This window comes from Cyrtonyx montezumae, unplaced genomic scaffold (assembly GCF_038088225.1).
Source record: "Cyrtonyx montezumae isolate F1298 unplaced genomic scaffold, pur_monq_1.0 scaffold_2, whole genome shotgun sequence".
Lineage (NCBI taxonomy): Eukaryota > Metazoa > Chordata > Aves > Galliformes > Odontophoridae > Cyrtonyx > Cyrtonyx montezumae.
This window is the reverse complement of record NW_027071936.1, coordinates 41,090,689-41,110,194: the sequence shown is the minus strand read 5'-3', so window position 1 is coordinate 41,110,194 and position 19,506 is coordinate 41,090,689.

Sequence of the window (19,506 nt, the reverse complement as noted above, 5' to 3'; positions counted from 1 at the left end):
CATAGATAAGGTATTTTCCAAATTCACATAGAAAATAGGAAAATATTGTCTAATATGTCATCATTTTAATGACTGCATTTTCTTGATAAGATCACATGCAAAAATACCGTGCATTGCTCCTAATATTTTCATGTGCTCCAAAAATGGGGCACCGCTCTTGGAGGTTCAAAGCAATTGCCAGACAATGCAGATAATTCAGTAATCTGGCTTCTTTGTATTAATTAAAAATGGATATTTATAAATAGTTTAATAATAATGCAGAATGTTACCAGCATTTGTTAGGTAATTAGATGTTAGTATTCATCTTTTTACATATGGGAAATAAGATGAAGATATTACAATGACTGTTGTGAGACTATGCAAGCCAATGACAGGGTAAGGAACTGATAAAAGCAGTTTCAATTTTTAAAGTGTTGAAATAATCACATGCACTGTGTCTCCCGTAGCAAATGCACAGCAGATCCTTTTGGATTTCACTGGGCATTAACTGTTTGAAATGAAGATGAATAAGGAGAGAGATACTTTTTCCATTTTAGAAACCTGAATTGCTGATGTTGCTAATTGATTAGACTGAAAATACTTTCCTTCTCTGTTAGTGCAGTTTCATCTGTGATTTAAAACATGTTCAGGTATTTTTCCAGCTGTGGATTAGCAGGGTGAGTAATGAATTCCACAGCGTCTTCATATTGTCCAACACTGACCAAAGAGGGGAAAAAAAGAATATTTTTTTAATCCCACTTTGTTGATATTTCTGATTGCTTTGCTTCTTTTGCTGGCACGTAAATTATTTTATGTTTAGAGTTGTCTTTTTACAAAAGTGCAAAAACATTTTGCTGATATTTGAGTTTCACAGTGCCTGACTTTCTTAGAGGAAAAAAAAAAAACCTGTTGTGAAAGGCTTCAGATGCAGTAGTAAGAATAACATCCTGTGCCTGGGAGGCATTGTGAGCCACCAGAATCAATCCAAAAACCTTATCAAGTAGAAGTAAACAATAAAATGAAACCCATTTATCTGAATGGGCAGTACTGATGTATGATCTGAGGACTGTGCACTTAACCCTGTTAAAACCAGCACAGCAGAGGAGAGGTTTTTTGCCTTCCAGTTTTCCATTTATTCTTGTGCACAGTGTGAAGCTTGTGGGGAGGGCATGTGTGTCTTGTGCACATACATGCGTGTAGCTGAACTTAAAACCATCTTCCATTTCAAACAGAAAATAAACGTTTTTTAATTAAGGTTTTATAGAACTAATGCATAACAGAAAAAACGTGGTTGTTTTTTCACATGATTTCTAGCTTCCTGTATAAAAATAAAAAAGCAATCTTTGATTCTGTCCTAAATAATCTTGTCAGCATGGCTTTCTATGCAGTAAGAAGAAAGAGTAGATGGAGCCTGTGTATTTTTGAAAGAATATCTAAAAACCTGTTATGGCTTTCAATGTGATGCTAAATTGAGAAGCAGTCATCCATTTGATCAATTCTGCTCACTCCAGTAGATACAGACATATAAGAGACTTGATATCAAATCTACCTTGTCACTGTTCATCCCAAGTTTGTCTCTATAAGGCTTTCTCCCATGACCACAACTTCTAACAGATCAGCTGCTTGAGTATTTATCTGCTTTTGCACCTTACTCTGTTCTGTTACTGAACTTCATTGTAAATTAGTATTTTGCTAGTTTGCATGTGACTTGCAGTGACTGTGCTTTTACAAAACCTCAAACATACACGGATATGTTTTAGATGCAGCTCAGATGCTTTACCATTGTTATTTGATTAGAGAGTCTTTAGTGTCCTGATTTTTTTTTCTTTTAGGTTGTGACTAATGCTAGCAAACAACACTAACAAAAGTGAATTTTGTAGTATTTTCAGTAGTACTTGCATGTTTGTGATGGCTGATGGCACTGAAATGGCATTTTTATTTTAACTTATTTTCATTGAGTAAGGAGATTGTTGTGGTCCTGGCAACCTGCTGTAGTTGACGGTGTTTGAATATGAGGGTTGCATCTTGGGAGATCTCTTCTGACCTTATATGATGCTGTGGTTATAAAAAAGGACATAAAAAAAATAACAGTAGATTAAGTGATCTTGAGGAAATTTAGTTTAAATTCACTGGAAAAATAACAATAATGTTTCCCATTTCAGACAGAAAATATACAGTGTAGTCAGCTAGAAATCCCATAATGCTCAGGAACTTGAGTATGGAGAGCACTTGTAAATTGATAAACATTGGGAAAATTAAATTCAAGCAAGAGGTGAGACTTAGAATCTTGGAGATAATGTAGAAATTATGGGAAAGAAGACATGTATAAGTGAAGATAAAGAATACCAGTAGGTCTAGGACCCCAGAGCCAACAGCATACTTTCTGGATAAAAATAGAGATATTGAGGTGAGAAGGATAATGGAAAGTGATCATGTAAATTGAAATGACTATAAACAGGTTAGAAATTCAAGTTGCTGGTACACTGAAGATGGATTTGAGATACTCTCCACCTCAGAATTCCCAGAACTCTGGTAGTTCCACTTGAACATAATTTAAACAAAGATAAAAAGATCTTACAGAGGTCAGCAGAGTTGCAAATGAAAAAGTATTTGAGAGGCAGACAAAAGTTATCATGAAAACTACAGGTGAATAATACTGACCACAGTTGCCTTCAAACCTATAGACAGAAGTGCAGTAAAATGGAGTTAAAATGCTATGGTTGTTTTTGAAAGACAGATTGCATAAAATGTTTTCTTTGTTTTCTTTGATTTGGTACCAGATTTTCTGAACAAAGCTGGTATATCAGATATTGCCTATTTGAATTTCATTATAGAATTTAATATAGTGCCACTTAATGTATAACGGGTTAAGTTAGAGGAAAAGGGGCACAAGGATGTGGTTGATTTAAAAAGTGTGGCTAATGTTTAAAAAATAAAATTTCCAGTCTAACTATTTATTAATGTAGAGAAATCTGAATATTACTGTGCAACCTCTGAGGAGGCCTTGTCTAAAGTACTGTGTGTTTAATATGTGTTCACCCGTATTAAAATTACAAGTGCAAAGAATTGATTGCTATTAGTATAATGAGGAAGGAACAATGGAAGAATTTAACTCATTCAGCTTAGCAAAGTGAAAGCTGAAAGGGGATATTAGTTTTTCTATGAATATATATTAGGTGGTCAACAGAAAAGAATTCTATACGGTAAAGTTATTTTTAGTAGATTATGATAATAGACAGAAAGATAGAATATAAATAGACTGTAGACAGAAATAAGTGCAAGTGGAAATTGGAAGAACAGTTAGATGCTTTTAAAATGGAATTTGACAGGTTTCTAGAAGTTGTTGCTGGGTTGGGCACCCACGGTAGCAAGGAAATGCCTTAATGACTCTGGGTAAATCCATTCCCATTACTGTTCACATGTATAATTCTGATGGAAATTTTGTCATAGAAATATCTCATTTTATTCTCTAAAACAGTACCAGAAGGAGGTAGGCAGTTGGGCACTGTGTATTTGTTTTATCATTTTCAGAATTTAATCAGCTATATCATTTTTATTTTTGTTATATGCTGTAGTATTGGACTTCTTTGAAAAGCAGAAAATTGATGGGGCAAAAAATTTCATTGTCTTTGTTGCTGTAGTTATTTAAAAGGCATGTCTTGCTGCGTAATGCATTTTGTATAGGCAATAGGAAGACAAGTATTTCTGGTTTTGCTTCTTGGGTATCACCAAGTCATAAACACTTGGGATGTGGATTTGGTAGAAATAAAACACCTTCTAAAATTTTGGATAGAAATGAAAAAAAATGGTAGAAATCCATGGTTCATCTGTATTCAATTCCTAAAAGCTTTTGATGAAATTTCAGATGCTCACTGTGTAGTCTCCTCTAAATAAGTAGTAAAAGTAACAAAGGAGTTTAATTATGATGTAGCTGTATGTAGTATTATGTAATTGAAGGTAAAGCTACATGGGGAAAAAATGTCTAGTGATTTAACAGAAGGTAAATGATGTGTATGTTTGAATTAGAATTATCTGCCATTATGAAGTGTTAATTTTTACTGCTAACAGCAAAAGAGCAATCTGGGCTGGTGAAGTATCCCAAGGAAGTCAGCCTGTAAAAGCTGTGTCAGATTGACCTTGGCTTAGTTGCCAGACCACCATCTAGCTGCTTTTTCACTCCCTTTTCCCAAAGGACAGGAGAAGAAAATAAGAAGGAAAAACTTGTGTGTTGAGATGAAGTAAATCTGTTACCCATTGTAACCAGTGGGGGTGTGGTTTTTGCCCGTAACAGTTTGGATCTGCCATTCCTTACCCATGTCCCTTCCACAGCATAGGTACCCTCCTGTGGGTTGCGGTTCCTGCTAGGAACCTGCTGCAGCTTTCTTCAGTGTGCATTCACCTGCTCCAGTGCGGGGTCTTCCATGGGCTGCAAGTACTGCCTGCTTCACTGTGATGCTCTCCATGGGCTGAATTGAAATTTCCGCTTCACTGTGTCCTTCATGGACTACACAGGCACGTGGCACCAGCAGCACCTTCTCCCCTTCTTCTGTGACTGACCTTTGTGTATGCAGGGTTGTTTTTTTCACATTTTTCTCATTCCTCTGCCTTTTACTTTCTGTGCTGTCTTTGGCTCTTTTTCAAACATGTACCACAGTGGTACCACCAACTTCACTGATGGGTTTTGTTTTTGGTTAGACGCAGGTCTGATTTGGAGCTGGCTGGAAATAACGCTTTACAGCACGGGGACAACCCCTTGTCTCCACCTTGCTCTTGACATGTAAGTTAAATACAGGAGTACCTTCCTGGGCCTCTGACACCTGAAAAAAAAATAATAATCAAAGCAGCTTGGAATAGTCTGACAACAAAACAAAAAGACAGCTGAAGTATGTAAGTGTCTTCCTTAGAGTTCCAAGTTTTGTTGGTTATACTGATGTGAAAAGCAAGAATTAAAATAACCATACTGTAAATGTGGCCCTCTATCTTAAACTTTGATATCCATTCCTAATTTAAAGCTATGCCACCTGCACTTGAAAATGTTATGGTAGAAAAGAATCTGTCAGAAATTGAAATGGTCCCATTGGCATAGAAAGAAATTTACCAGATCAGAGTAGCTCTAGAAAAAAGATATTAATAACACAATGCACAGAACTTTAATAAAGAAGTAAATTAAATCTTTTCCTTGGTCCTTATTTCTGCAAATCGATTTTGGCATTAATCATTTCTATTTTTTTCTTTCTTGGTCAAATTCACTATTCATTAGTTATTTATTTTTATTTGTTTGTAGATAAGGAATAGTAGTGATGAGCTATATGAGAAGCTGGCAGAAATTGGTTCACAATTTGTAGTCTATTCAATCCTGGGATGTCTTGGTGCTGTAGGAATTTGTCGCACTTAAATTTGTAACAGTAATATTGAAATGAAGGAGATGATTACTCTTCATTTCAAAGCTGCTAGTTTGGAAATGAAGTTCCATACACCTAGTAAATTCTTTGATCAGCTGACTGCAAATATGCACAGAAACACAGCGTGTATTATATATTTTACTATTTTACAGGTTGAAATAAGTTTTGTTTTCCTCCTTTTGAAAATCTGTGGTTTGAGAAGAGTTAACATCAGATGTTACTAAAACTAATGCAGGCAAACAGTGAGAATTTCTTACCTTTATTTGGATAAAATCTGTTTACTAAGCATGCTTATGAATCCTAACAGTTTGAAACACATCACTTTTGTCTCTTATCTACCTTAAGTAAGCTTTAGTTTAAAAATTGCTCTGCATGCAGCAGTATTAAGTACACAAGTTCTGAGTTAAAGGGAAAAGTTGATATTCTCAGGAGGATTACCCCCAAAAGCTCTTTAAGCTTTGGCTATCTTATGGCACATCTATTCTTTCAGTCATGGGAATAAACTGAACTGTTTGGATAACTGTTTATTTTTCAAGATGATTTGTGAATCTGAACTATAGAGTTCAAGTATCATTTTTATCTTTCACATTTTTCTTGGGCTTAGATACCAAATGATCAGGAATCACTGATTACTTCTGTCTATGACCTTCAGGTGAAATAACTGAAGACGTACATAGATATGTCTAAGGCTTTTAACAGATGTTTTAAACCATCATTTTGGAGGAGATTTTTAATATAGCAAATCAGTTTTCTCCAAATTGAATGCTTGAGACAGAAGCATTTCCTTTGCTCTTTTATCAAGGTAGGTGGAAGTGATTAGAGCAAATTCTGTCATCGGTTCCTGGTATTATACTTTTATCTTCAGTCCATAACAGGTTGACTGTGTCAGTGCACACTCTAGGTCATCCCTTGATCTCTTCAGGCAGCCCTGGGCCACCCATGTGCTCAGATGGATGAGGTGATGCAGAAATGTTTTTTTGAGGCTGATGCAGTATTTCTAACTCTTGCCATTTCTGGCTTTTTTTCCTAAATTTCCAGCTTTGGGAATCATTACAGTCTGAGCTTTAATTTCCAGTGAAACTCCTAGTCAAAATAAAGAAAATTAATATTGCCTTTTATTCTTTTTTGTTTTCTGGTAACTGATCCCAATTTAATTCCATCTGTTGAAGTTTCTGCTGACCATATCAGAGACACCAGAATTCCATGAGAGCTGGACTTTGCAACTCAGGAAAGGACAAGTAGCAGTGTACTGGCTCTTTTTTAGTAGCAGAAGAAAAGAAGCTTAGATGGAAACTGAGGCCCTAAAATTTAGAATTAAATTTAGAAATTTTAGTATTTCTTACAAGCAAACCTTTTAAAATTGTTTTGATAAAAGCACTGTATTTAATTTAAACTGAAACAATTCTCTTTCAAGATTTTTGAAGAAAGGGATAGATTTGAGGAGAGATTGACCAGGAGATTGAAACTAGGAAGAAATGTAGCTAGCAATGCTGAGTTTGGAAAACAAAGCTATAGCAGAAGAGAAGTATAAAAGGCAGTTAGAATTGTGAAAATTTGGTGCTTTTTCTGTCTTACAGTATCAGGTTCCATACAAACGAGCTGGAAATGCATCTGTTTCTTACAGTTGTACATACTGTCAAATGTTTCAAAAGCAAGTGTCCTCAACTAGACAGGTGGCACTGTTTGTATTAATTGCAATTTTTTTACTTCAGCGGGTAATTAAAAAATATTTTCTGAAATGCTGAGTATGTACCTAGACAATATAGTGTTGTGAAGCACTGTAAATGAAACTCAGTGGGCACTGCTTTAGAATTTTATGATTTGCTTTAGATTTTTATGTCTTTTTTAATGTTGGTGACTTTATTTGTCTGTTAGTTTTCTGTGTTCTAGAATGATCTAAGGTTCAGAAAAGATGGCATTTTATGTAAACATATGTAAGATGAATACAAAGGAAAAGGTTTTAGTTGTTAGGGTTTATTTGTTCGTAACTTTCATTTAGTTGCAGCCAACGTTCTCAAATACATACCTTCCTAAGTTTGCTACGCTTTAGTGTTTCTGGATCAGTTTCAGCAAATCTATTACAGGAAGCATTTTAAACAAATGGAGACAAGCGAGACACAGTAAACATGATAAAGATTCAGCTTTGCTTCCGAGTTCCTGATTTACAGCCAGTGCCAGCAGACACTTGTGTGATAGAGTGAGGACAGTTCAGTCTTTAATAAAAGTGATCCAGAACTACAGAAGGAATAAGATTCCATTTAAAGACTAAATATTTCAGTTCAGAGCTAATTCTTGCAACTAACCTGAGAAATTGAATCCTGTTGATTTTCTATTTGATAAGGGATTCTCTTTTAGCAATGAATTATCCTTAGAACAATCTTTGTTTAGTGCTGTGCCTCTTCTTGGGTGTACAGTTAGAGCTTCTAAAATAAACGTGTGGAGTTTCTAAGTCTTTGGTTACTTAAGCACTAGCACTTTATTTTCTGCCTGGGATTTGGACAGTCCCATAGCATATGTATCAGAGCATTCCTGTTGGTGTTATACATTGCCAACATTTGCTTATTCTGGCAATCCCAGCTGTGTGCTCTCAGACTGGAGCATGCTATTGGCCAAATACTGCTTGCTTTGGTTGATAATCAGCTCTGGACCAAGAGAAAGGAATCGATAAAAGGATTTTCAGAGTTAAAAGCACGAACTGCTGCATCTTGATCATCAAGTGACAGCTCTGCAACTGGGGCCTGTATCAACTGTCTTTGGATTTGATTCCTGTGAACCTCACAGAAGAAAACACACTCTCACCACTCATTCAGGATCAAGTATTCTAAACTGTTTGAATGATGTGAACAGGATTTTGCCCATTGTTTACTTCTGTAGAACAATTTCAGTTAATTGATGTTAGAATCTCCCAGGGGCATGTAATTAAGCCATTTCAGGAAGCAGCACAGCCAATGGAATAGACCACAGGAGGGCTGTTGTGGTTTAATCCAGCAGGTGGCTAAGCACAGTACAGTTTTTTTGCTCACTCCTCCATTTCCTGGTGGAATTGAGGAGATAATAATAATTAAAGAAACCAAGGCAGAACTTGTGGGTTGAGATAAAACTATTTACTAAGATAGAGAAAAGGGAAAGGATGTTAATTATGACAGTATAAATGTATATAACAAGTGCTGCACAAACAATTGCTTACTACCCCTAGCCAATGCCCAGCTAGCCCCTCAAGCAGCGGAAGAGAGAAATGAACTCCCACCCGCTTCAAAACTCCTTCCACAGGATGTCATGTGGTACAGAATATTTTTTTGGCCAGTTTAAGTCAGCTGTCCTAATCGGTTCCCTCCCGGCTCCTTGGTGCCTTTGTGAGAAGGGTCGTGGCTCTGTATGGCATTTCTTAGTAGTTACTATTAACACTGGTATATCAACATAGTATTTATCCTAGAAACAAAACGTAGCACCATACCAGACACTTAATGAGAACAGTTCTGTCCTAGCTGAAACTAAGACAACTGTGGGCTCTCTATTTCTACAATTGAGTATATCAGAAACAAAGAAGAGAGGTAATTCTTGTACATGTAGGCATGCAGATGAGCAGTTACGATTGTGCCTTGTAGTTTGTGTATCATGCATTATTTTTCCACTGGAGGGTCAGATGTATAGCGTGGACCTTGGGGTATGACTGCATTAATAATGAAGTGTCACTGTGGAGCTTCTTTCACCAACTTTAAGTCTACAAACCAATGTATCTTATAGTAACTTGATCATATGCTCACAGTCTCTCTTTCAGAGAACAAGCAGTACCTCTGAAGGTTAATGCTGTGATATCGTGGTTCACAGCCTGATTGTGGCTAGCTCTGTGTATCTGTTAAGGCCTTCTCTCCTTTATCCAACTCCTTCATGTCAGCTTTTGGTACATGGAAGAAATTCTGATACTTAAATGTGCAAATTAGGCTGTGCTTCTCCCCTTGTGATCAGAGAGAGGCTATTCAGCCTATCCTCATCTTTCAAAGATCTTTTAAAAAGCAGCACTCGAGAAACCAAGCTAAAGCAGCAACTGCTTTCAAATAATTCATTTTCACAGCAGTCTACTGCTACACCCTGCTATTTTTTACTTAAGCATAATTTGCTGCTTGACTTGGGAAGGAAACTGAAGGCAAATTCTGACGTTCAGCTTGAGACATTGCTTTTAGAAGAGTGGTGTGGCAGTGAATGTGAGCCTGCAAATGCAAGCAGATGTACACATTCAGTAAGGGGATGATTTGATGCAAAGTCTTTACCAGTTTAAGATTGCGCATGAGAAATTCAAAAGGAAAGAGAGTTCTATTTATTTCCTTTTTTCAGCCAAAGCAAAAACACTTTTTTCTGTGCCTAGAGTAGCTCCTTTCCAAGCTGTGCTTTACTTGGACAAGAACAAATCTCTGCTGCAGATGTAGCTAAATGGAAAAGGGGAAAGGGCAGAATGAGATTTGCTGCTTGTAGTATAAAAGGAGATAATGGCTGGATGTCCAATGCTTTCACTGGGAAAACACCCTTTTTAAAAACATATAGAAGTAAATTTGTAAGGGAGGCTGATGTGACTGTTGCTTACAAAGGAGCCCTTAAAGAACTTCCTTTTCTTTGAACGTATGGATAGTAGCTGTAGTTCAAATAAGCATGTGTTTGTACATAGAGAGGAGGTAAAACAATATATATAATAGAATTTATTGCACTGAAAACATGAAAGAATATTTTAGCAAGAAATAAGAAGAAGTGCAACAGCAAAAATTTTAAATTTTTGAACTTTAAAATTTTTAAATTCTTGTTTTTTGAGGGAGGGGAAAAAAAAAAGATTGGAAAGTAAGTCTGGTCTTGTAATTCCCAAGCAACTTTGTATTATTTTCTGGGAGGCTAATATTGAAACAGGAAAGAATAGGGTGCTGATTGTAAAAAGCAAGATGAGAGAAGTTCTGACTAATAGGGAGTGAGGTGGTACAACACATGCTGTGTGTGCAGACATAGTTACACTTGATAGAAAAATAGTTATGTAAATGTTCAAACACTTATTCCTTTGACACTGTAATTCTTAATATTTCTACCATATTATGCATCAGTGGTCAGATGTATAGAAACTAGAGAGTTCAGTCCTGCTAGGTTTATTATTATTACCTTACATTTTTTACTGGATTAGAAATATTGGAGATACCCTTTTTTTTTACTTTCTTTCTATTTTTTACTTTTTTTTTTTTTTTGTAAAGTGATTACAGGTAATGGAATCCATTTCATTTTCCTTTGTATAGAGCACTTATCAAGAGAACAACAGTAATCTTCTTGTTGAGCAGTGTGTGTTACAGAGAAATCTGTTGATAAAACTGCAGTGATATAGTAGATGAAAACATAACTTTCAGTGGAGTGTAATGGGATCTTGCAGAAGAAAAAATCCAATAACTACTTCAGTTTCCCTGTAGTGTTAAAAGTTTCAAAGCAGTTTTTACCCTTGCTTTCTCAGCTTCTCCCTGGGAGATTTGTACTGTGTCTCTTATTTTGTTACTCATCTCACATGTTTATTCCCACTATTTTATTGAGTGTGTAAGGATTGACAATACATGAGATGGTGAGAAGCATGGAAGAGCAATGCAGCAGTGTGCAGAAAAAACTCAGATAAGATTTATGAGAGAGCTCAGTTTTTTATTGATTGTTTCACTGTTCTGAGTCTTCAGCCTATCTGAAAAGGGACAGAGGCAGCACTCCTGTTACTTTCAAATATTCAGTGCTTGTCCTTTTTTTTGTTTTGTAGTCAGTTTTCACAAGTAGAGAATATGCCAGCAATCTCAAAGCTTCACAAGCCCCTCTGATCTTTAAAAGTGGCAGTGTAATGCCACTAGGAATCAAAGCAATCTGTCTTTCAACTGCACAGTTTAGGTTTGTGTGTCAGGGACATTTAAACACTTCTCGGTACTGCTTTTTTTCTCCCCCAAAACAATGCAAACATCCAGATTTCTTGTCTCTGGCACTTTAAACAAGCACAAAGCTGTTATCTGACAACTCTTGTTAACAAGACCAATTGTTCCCACAGTTATAATCTCTGTGTTATCCTTTTTTTTTCCCTCTACACTGCCTCCTTCCCTTTTGCAGCACTTTTCCCTATCCCCTATTATTCCCTCAGTTTGTTTCAAACCACAGATAGGTGTCTGGGGTAGAAGTGGAATTTAGTCTTTTCTGTGGAAAAAGTTCTGTTGAAGATTAAGGTTTGCATTTGGGAGCTAACAGAACTAGGCTAAATGTAATTTGTGCTAACATGTTCAGAAGCTGAACAACAGAGATTATCCTATGCCTGATGCCTGGCCAGATGGGCTGTAGCTTTCTCTCCAGTGAGGCTATTTTGTCAGACATTGGGGGTAGATTTATTTTTGGAATCATCTCTGAGGGGAAAAAAATGCAAATGTTAAAATGGATTCTAAGTCTATGAAGAGAGTGATGAAGGTTTTACATTTAGGTTTAATTTCTTCTCTGTGTATTGATGTGTATGCTTATAGGTACAAGGTTCTTATCATTGTACTTTTGATAATTGTAGTTAATCTTTTTTTCCATAGCAGGTTTTGTTTTTTTTTTTTAACATAGCTACCAGCCAAAAGAAGTGGTTTCTAGCTCTCTCCTTTGATAAGCATCAGAGAAACATAAACAGAAAGCAGAAGCTGCTTTTGCCATTAGATCTGTTGTAGGCAGCTCATCCAGTAATGCCAGGAAATGATTTAAGAAGGATGTTCAGGAGCCCAGTATCTAATTTCACTGTGAGTGCTCCCATATCAACACTATACCAGTGTGAATGCATAAGCAGAGGCAGAGATGATAAAACAGATGTTTGGTGAGGAAAATAACAGCTCAACCAGATGAAATAAAGCCACAGGAGCACCAGTAGCATAGTGTCACTGTGAACATACTGCTCCATCTTTTCAGCTCTGCTTGGAGTCTGTGTGATACTGGTTCTGACTATCATGTTGCTCAGCACGATTGGCTATTTTGGCTTAGTACTGGATGGTGAGGGTGCCACAGGTCCTGGCTGCCTGCTTCTGCTGAATCAGTGAGATTCTTTTGTAGTTTTTACATCATCTGTTTTCTGTGCTGTATCTGGTTGCAGGTGCTCCTTCCTTCTCCATCTCCCAGAAATAAATATCGTTCCTGGTGTTACAGAGAAAAGCTATTCTCATACAGAAATAAGTTGGCTCTGTTAGCATTTTTTCACTCTTACAGCAAGTCTGATTGCAGTTCCTGTAAGCTGTGTATCTTTGAGCTCAGCATCTCTAAACTCCTTGCCATTGATGCATTCTGTGGGAGACAGCAATTGAAATTAGGGAATATGTTTGCCTTCTTAGTTATGATGAAGGTAACTTTATAATTTGAATAAACAGGCAAATATTTACATACAGGATGCAGGAAACAAGATATGTACATATATAGGAGAGACATTAGTTTCTCTGTGTTAGGTGGTATGATGTCTGTGCTCTAATCTGATTAATCTGATAGGAGTATTGAAATACTTTTTTTCCGTTCCTCCTGCCTTTCCTCCCTCACTTCCCTTCACCTATAACAAGCTTTGTCCTCCATAAGATGCAAGGACATGCTTTGAAGTCCTGGGAAAGATTATAATGTTAACAGCAGAAAGAGAATGGTATTAACCTCCTGTGGAGACGTAATTCTTTAGGTACTAATGAACTAATTTTGTATTATAATACGAGTAACATACGGAAGTTGTCTCCTTTTGTAATAGTTATTTTAAGGTTTTCAACTGCTCCTGTCATATAAAACGTTTTACAAACAATCTTAGGTTTGCATTGAAAAATAAGCCTCTCTCTGCAGAAACTACTTATTAATACATACGCAATGTGTAATCCACTTTCTGTATTCTGTGAAATTTTGAAATTTGAGAGACTGGAGCGGAGCAGAGGTTTCTAATGCCCACAGTGGAAACAACAGATGAAGGAACGTGCTTTTTGAGCAATTGGCAGTTGCAGATTCTGTGTACGTTCATCTTGGACTTGTTCTGACAAGCCATGCTGTAACTGCAGATTGGTGTCTTAGTGGAAAAACTAGTTGCTAATTCACTGACCCATGTCCTGTTCATCAGATGTGATGCTTAAATGATTGTCTAGATGAGGATTGTTAATGAGCTCAAGGGAGCTTAGCATTATTAACAAAAGAAGAGTAAGTACTGCTCATTGTCGACACAGTTGTAATTGTACTATCTAATTAATATTTAAAAAATGCTCTGGTCTTGGATTTGCATCATGCTGGAAAAAAATGATTAGTCTGGGAAATTACTGCTCATGTCTGATGTCAGACATGCACACAAAAAAGCAGAAAGGCCTGACCGCTCCTGTCTGACGCTTGCAATAATTTATATGCAATTTAATACTTAAAGGGGTTCTTTTGTGAACAAAAATGCTAAGGTGAAATACAATAAAATGTAAATGCCATAAAAGCTAAAAAATATTTGTGAAATGCATATAAAGTAGCTGTGAATATACATAATACTTCCTAGAAAAATGCACACAAGCACCAACGTCAGATAAAAGATATTCCCCATTGCTGTTTCCTTCATTCCTGCTTTGAAATTCTACCATCTTTCATCTTGGGTGCCATTTTCCAATGGAAGTTCTACTTCTATTCATGCCTGTACTGTTCCCACTAATCATACAGGAAGTTTTGACAGGTATATGTTGAAACCACTTTCTATGAGTTTTGATGCATGTACAATGATTCTGTGGCATGTCCAGAGGAAGGGCAATGCAGGCATGTGCCTGCAACTTATTCTATTTTCTACTCAGTCTTCTACTATGTAGGTGTTTTACAAATGTTGTGAAGTAGAGACTGGGAGAAACTTCTGCACAATACTGCTAGATAATGAGTAGCAGAGAATTAATTAAACCTGGCTAAGACTACATTAATTGCCACTGACTCTTCTGAAAAGAACAGCGAATACTTCCCGCTCATGCTATAAGAATTTGACTTTGTTACAGTATTAACAATGTTGCTACTATGATCGGTTGTATCATCTCAAATGTCAACAGTGGTATGGTTAAGTAAAGAAGTAAAGCATCTAAATTCATATTTTCTAAATTATTTTGGGTTGCTAATGTTCCATAAGGCATTATATTTGTATACAGCTTTTGGGTGCTTTTGCAGATCTTTTGCTGCTTTTGTGAGAGAAATATTCACATGATGAAGCAAAAGTGCATAGAGAAAAATCTTTATTTACATTTTTAAACTAGAAACAATCTTTTCAACTAATAGTGAAGGAATACATCTTTGTATATGATAATTGCTTTAGTTTATCCTCTTTCTCCAAAATAAATGGCTAAGATTGTGAACTAACTTGTGAGAGAGACAGAAAAAACATACTTTTTCCATTATTTCAATATTGTGAATGCTTCTGACCACAACTTTCAGGGACACTTCTCAGTTTACATCAGGGCCTGCACAGCTGTATAAATGAGTCTAACTTAATTGAGCTATGTATGCTAACAGGGCTTTCCACCAGCATCATATATACCCCTGTTCAGTGTGTTATTGTTGCAGGTGTACTAAAATGGCAGGAACCTGATGGAGTCACATCAATCAAATCTGACATTAATATTCTCTATTTTTAGAAATACACAAGCATGTGATTTTGCAAACTAGCATGCTCATTCCTCTGTTAACCTAACCAGTACAGCCAAAGGAATACTTGTGTGATTTAATGCCAGTATATGTGACCCTGTGCTAAGCCAGAGGGACATACATAGACCCAATGCCCACTGGTAGTTGCTATGCTCTGTAATTCAACACTGTAATTCAGTAACTTTTAAAAAACAACTAAATAGTTACCACATGGTGGAAAATTAGCAATAGGAGACTCAGATTTTTGTGCGGTATTAAATCTGCACATGGAAAAAGTGAAATATCATCCTCAATGCTATCCATGTGTTTAGTCACATTGAATGAAATGCTTATAAAGCATGGCATTATTTAATTTTTATAAGATTTGCCACATCCAGTTAGATTTATTGCAATTGCATTGAAAAGCTTTGTGCAGGTGCCTTTTGAGCTGAGCTCACTCAAGTCAGGACATCACACACACTATGTGCAGTTAGTCACTGGATGCATAGTATCGTATTTAAGTAATCCCATAGTAAATTGATTTTTAGTAATCCAATAGTTTGATGGGATTGCATGTATATAACTCACATGCAAAAATATTGAATATATTGAAAAAAACTGTACAATGAGAATTTGCTGTGGTGAAGGGTAATTTGACATTGTGGGAAGGGGCTGTGGTTCTCTGTAAGGGTGGTTTTGTTTTATTATTTTATTTTTTCATCTCATAATCCAGGGAAATAGCTTCTGAAATACCAGTGTTTGCACAGGAAGGGTACTAGACACTTGTTGATTTTTGTGCGATTTTTCACTAGGAAATGCTAGTACTGATACCTCAGAGATGTTCATATCTAGACTTAAGAGAGAATCACTTTATTCTCAGTTGATTTTGAATATTTCTTTTATCTCAGTTAAAAATATCTGGTGAACTGAAATTGCATAGTGATTTACTGAGTATCCAGCACTGGCATGACATACTGATCTGCACCTTAAAATCTGTTAATCATTCCTTATACATGACTTTGATGAGGTAGAATTAAAGTAAGATTCCAGATTTTTCCTGTCACTGATGTGATCGATCAACACATCAAGAAGAGCCATCAAGCACTATTGGTACATAGATGATATTTGGGATCCTCTTAATTGAGGGATTGAGAGTGCAGTAATTTTATTCCCAAGCAGTATGGAACAAATACTTTCTGAGTGGTGCTTCAGAAGCCTCAGGCTTAATTCTGCTGGGATTCTTGTCTGTGAGACTCTGCACTCCTTGAAAGAAAAATAACTAAGAGTACCTGTTACAGGAAACTATGAAGGTTATGGGTCCAGCTACAGCTGAAATCATGGCAAGACCCTTTGTAAAACTCTCTGGGAACAAGGAGAGTGACGTTCTTCAGCTCCGGCTAACTGTACTTCCCAGTTTGTTGACTAAAGCTTACTGGATATTCCAAGCCAGCTTTTTGATGAAGAAGAGGGAATAAGAAGCTTTCAGATACTAATAAAAAGGCAAATGAGAGTCAGAACTAATCATGTAAAAAATCTTACTCTATTCTCAATCAATGTATTTTGCTCCTAATTGCTGAAATATCTAGCCTTTTTTCAACCATAATTCCTTCGGCAGCTATTGACATTATGCTAGAGTTTTTGCCTTGTTTGTGACAGTGAAGACAAACAACATACTGGAAAGGAAAAATATTAAAATGGATTAATATGTGGGAGACCAGATGTGAATTGGCAGCTGTCTGTCTGTCTTATGTAACTGTAACAAATGTAAATAAATAGCTCATGATTGAAGGATAAGCAAGTTATTTTAATTTTGTGACAGGGAGCAAGAACTTCCGCTTGTGGCTGTTACTGCAGAACAGCTGATAAGATCCCACTTCAAACTTTAGCTATCATTTCAGTTATTTGTTTCTCTCTTCATTCCCTGACCCATGGACTGGTCTCATCTTTGCCCTTAGAACTGGATAACTTGGTCAGTCTTCCCATGGACATCAGTGTGACTTTGGATTGGGTTTATATTCTGTGTTAGTTTGAGCTGACTTAAAAATTAACTCTTATTACCCTTCTTCAAGAGCTTTCAGTAGCTCTATGTCATTCTAATTCGTCTCCTTGTAACAATAAGGTTAATTTTAATAGTTTTTCTTGTATTTATTTATGTTTCTTTTTTCTCTCACTGCATATCCAAATGCTGGCAATGCTATTAAAATAGCTTAGTTGGTAGAGTATATTAAAACCACCCAGGACAGATTTTTATGGTCATTACTGTGTTAGGAAGAAGTAAGATGTGTTAGGAAGCAGGATGTGCAAATGCATCTTCCCACTCACAACCATTTGCTGAATAACAAAGGAAACAAACAAACAGAAAAACCCAGACCTTTCAGTTAAAATTTTATTTAATTTTAGTTTTTATTAATAAAGAAGTCCTTTTTACCCTGTCAGAAAAGGAAAAGGTGAGCTTAGGAAATTCTGATACTTATGATGAAGGGATAGGTGATGTCATTCATTACTTACCATTCTTCGTTACAGCAATAAGCTAACCTGTAATGTACATGTTCATTAAAAAGGTAAATGAGTACAAATGACCCTCTCAGGGGCCAAAGCATTCAAGAAAATGGAAGAACTATAAAATGCATAGTTTTTTTTTCTACAGTTAGAAGAGTTTTGTTTTGTTTCTTCAGTAAAATGTAGACTGGCAAAAATTGTAGAATTTGAATCACCTAGAAAATATTGTGAAGGAAACATAAAGTTAGAGATAATGTGGTTGCTGGATAAGTATTCTGATGGACTGGTTACTGCCATACCCAAATTAATCTTAATAATAATTACAGTTTGGACTTAAGCCCTGAAGCATAGGAGTTGCTGTGAAGAGACAGCCTTGTCCTAATGGATTTTTTGATCAGAGTTCCATTAATGAAGCAGTTGATTAAGACAAATGAAAATGAGAAAAATTGAATTACAGACTCAACACTTTTCTGCATGCACTCTTCTTTGGGCTGGGAGGTTTTCCTATTAGAGCCCCAGGACCAACACTATTTTCAGTCAGACAGTCCTTTTCTACTGCAGTACCAGCAGAGAGCTAGTCTCCCACTCCTAACAAATGATAAAAGGAAGTGGTGCAGTCCATGGAGAGAGCAGCAAATGCTGAGGAGGATGTAGAAATAGATATGCTGGTCTTCTCCACACTGCTGTGCTTATTAACCTTTCTGAATTGGATATTTTGTGTGGAAATTCACTGAATATGTTTTTTTCTTTGCCCTTGCAACCTGTGGATACTTGGCTGACTGATGATTATGGTCTTCATGCAAGGATTCCTCAGGGAAGTTCCATGGCAAGTGTTACAGCAGAAGCTGGATGAGCTGAAGCTTTATAAATTCTGTGTTAAACTGTCATTGCTGAAATCAGTGTACAAAATGATCATGTAGTGGGACTGGAATTTCAACTAATGCTTCTGGGACACTTGGGTTTTAATTTCCATCCTCTTATACACGGGGAAAAAAATGTTCTGCAAACCACCTTTTTTTTTTTTGTGAAAAAGACAATCCCAACCCAACTGTTTTCAATTGAGGAAAAAGATGATATAGAGTGTATTTCGTTTATGATCAGAAAACCTTATTTCTTTAAGTCATATCTGCTATCTGGGTTTTGTTTTTTAATTGTAGCTCTTTGCTCACAGATAACATACCCTGTTAAACACACAGGGAGAGTTAACCTGCAAAAATTATCTCTCTTTTTTTTTTTTTTTTTTTCCCCCAGGGAGTTGCCAGTAACACTAACTGGGGTAAAATACAACCACAAACTGTGGCAAAACTGTCTGTATTGCCTAATGCAATTGTTCTATAATGAAGTAATTTTCTTGTCTTCATTGTTTATTTTCTTTCAGCACCAGTAGGAGCATTATTTTACAATGCAACACCTGTTCTGCATAAAAGTAATGTGCAATTGATAACACTGCATTATACTCACGCCCACTGAAATCTCCACTGAGGTCCAGGGGGATTCCGCTCCTTTTAATGGCTGCTTGGTGCTCTAAAGCCATATGCCTTTATCATTGCATGAGTAGCTTCTTAGAACAGTCTGGTACAATAAAAAGAGGAGATAATCATTTAGACAAGACATAATTAAGTGAACAGAACCAATGAAACACTGCAGGAGTATTACAAAATACGAAATTGCAAATGCTCCCCAATGAGCATTCGCTCAGTGTGCCATTATCCAAAAGCACTGTCCTCATCTTTTGAGAACACGTGTTCATTTATTCTTCCTTGGATGAGGGGTCATCCATTATACCTTTCCATATTTCATTAGAATACATTTCAAGTTCAGAGTTGTTCACTATGGAATCAAAAATGGGGTCATTTTAGAACAGACACCATTTGTTCAATAAATGGAAATCTACTCTAATACAGACTATTGTAAGAGCTTTATTTCTGAGGATATAGCCATGCTCCTTTTGTTCATGTCATTTTGCAGAACAAAGTTATTGTGTGTTGTGACTAGCTGACGTTTTATGGAAAAGAACCACTTG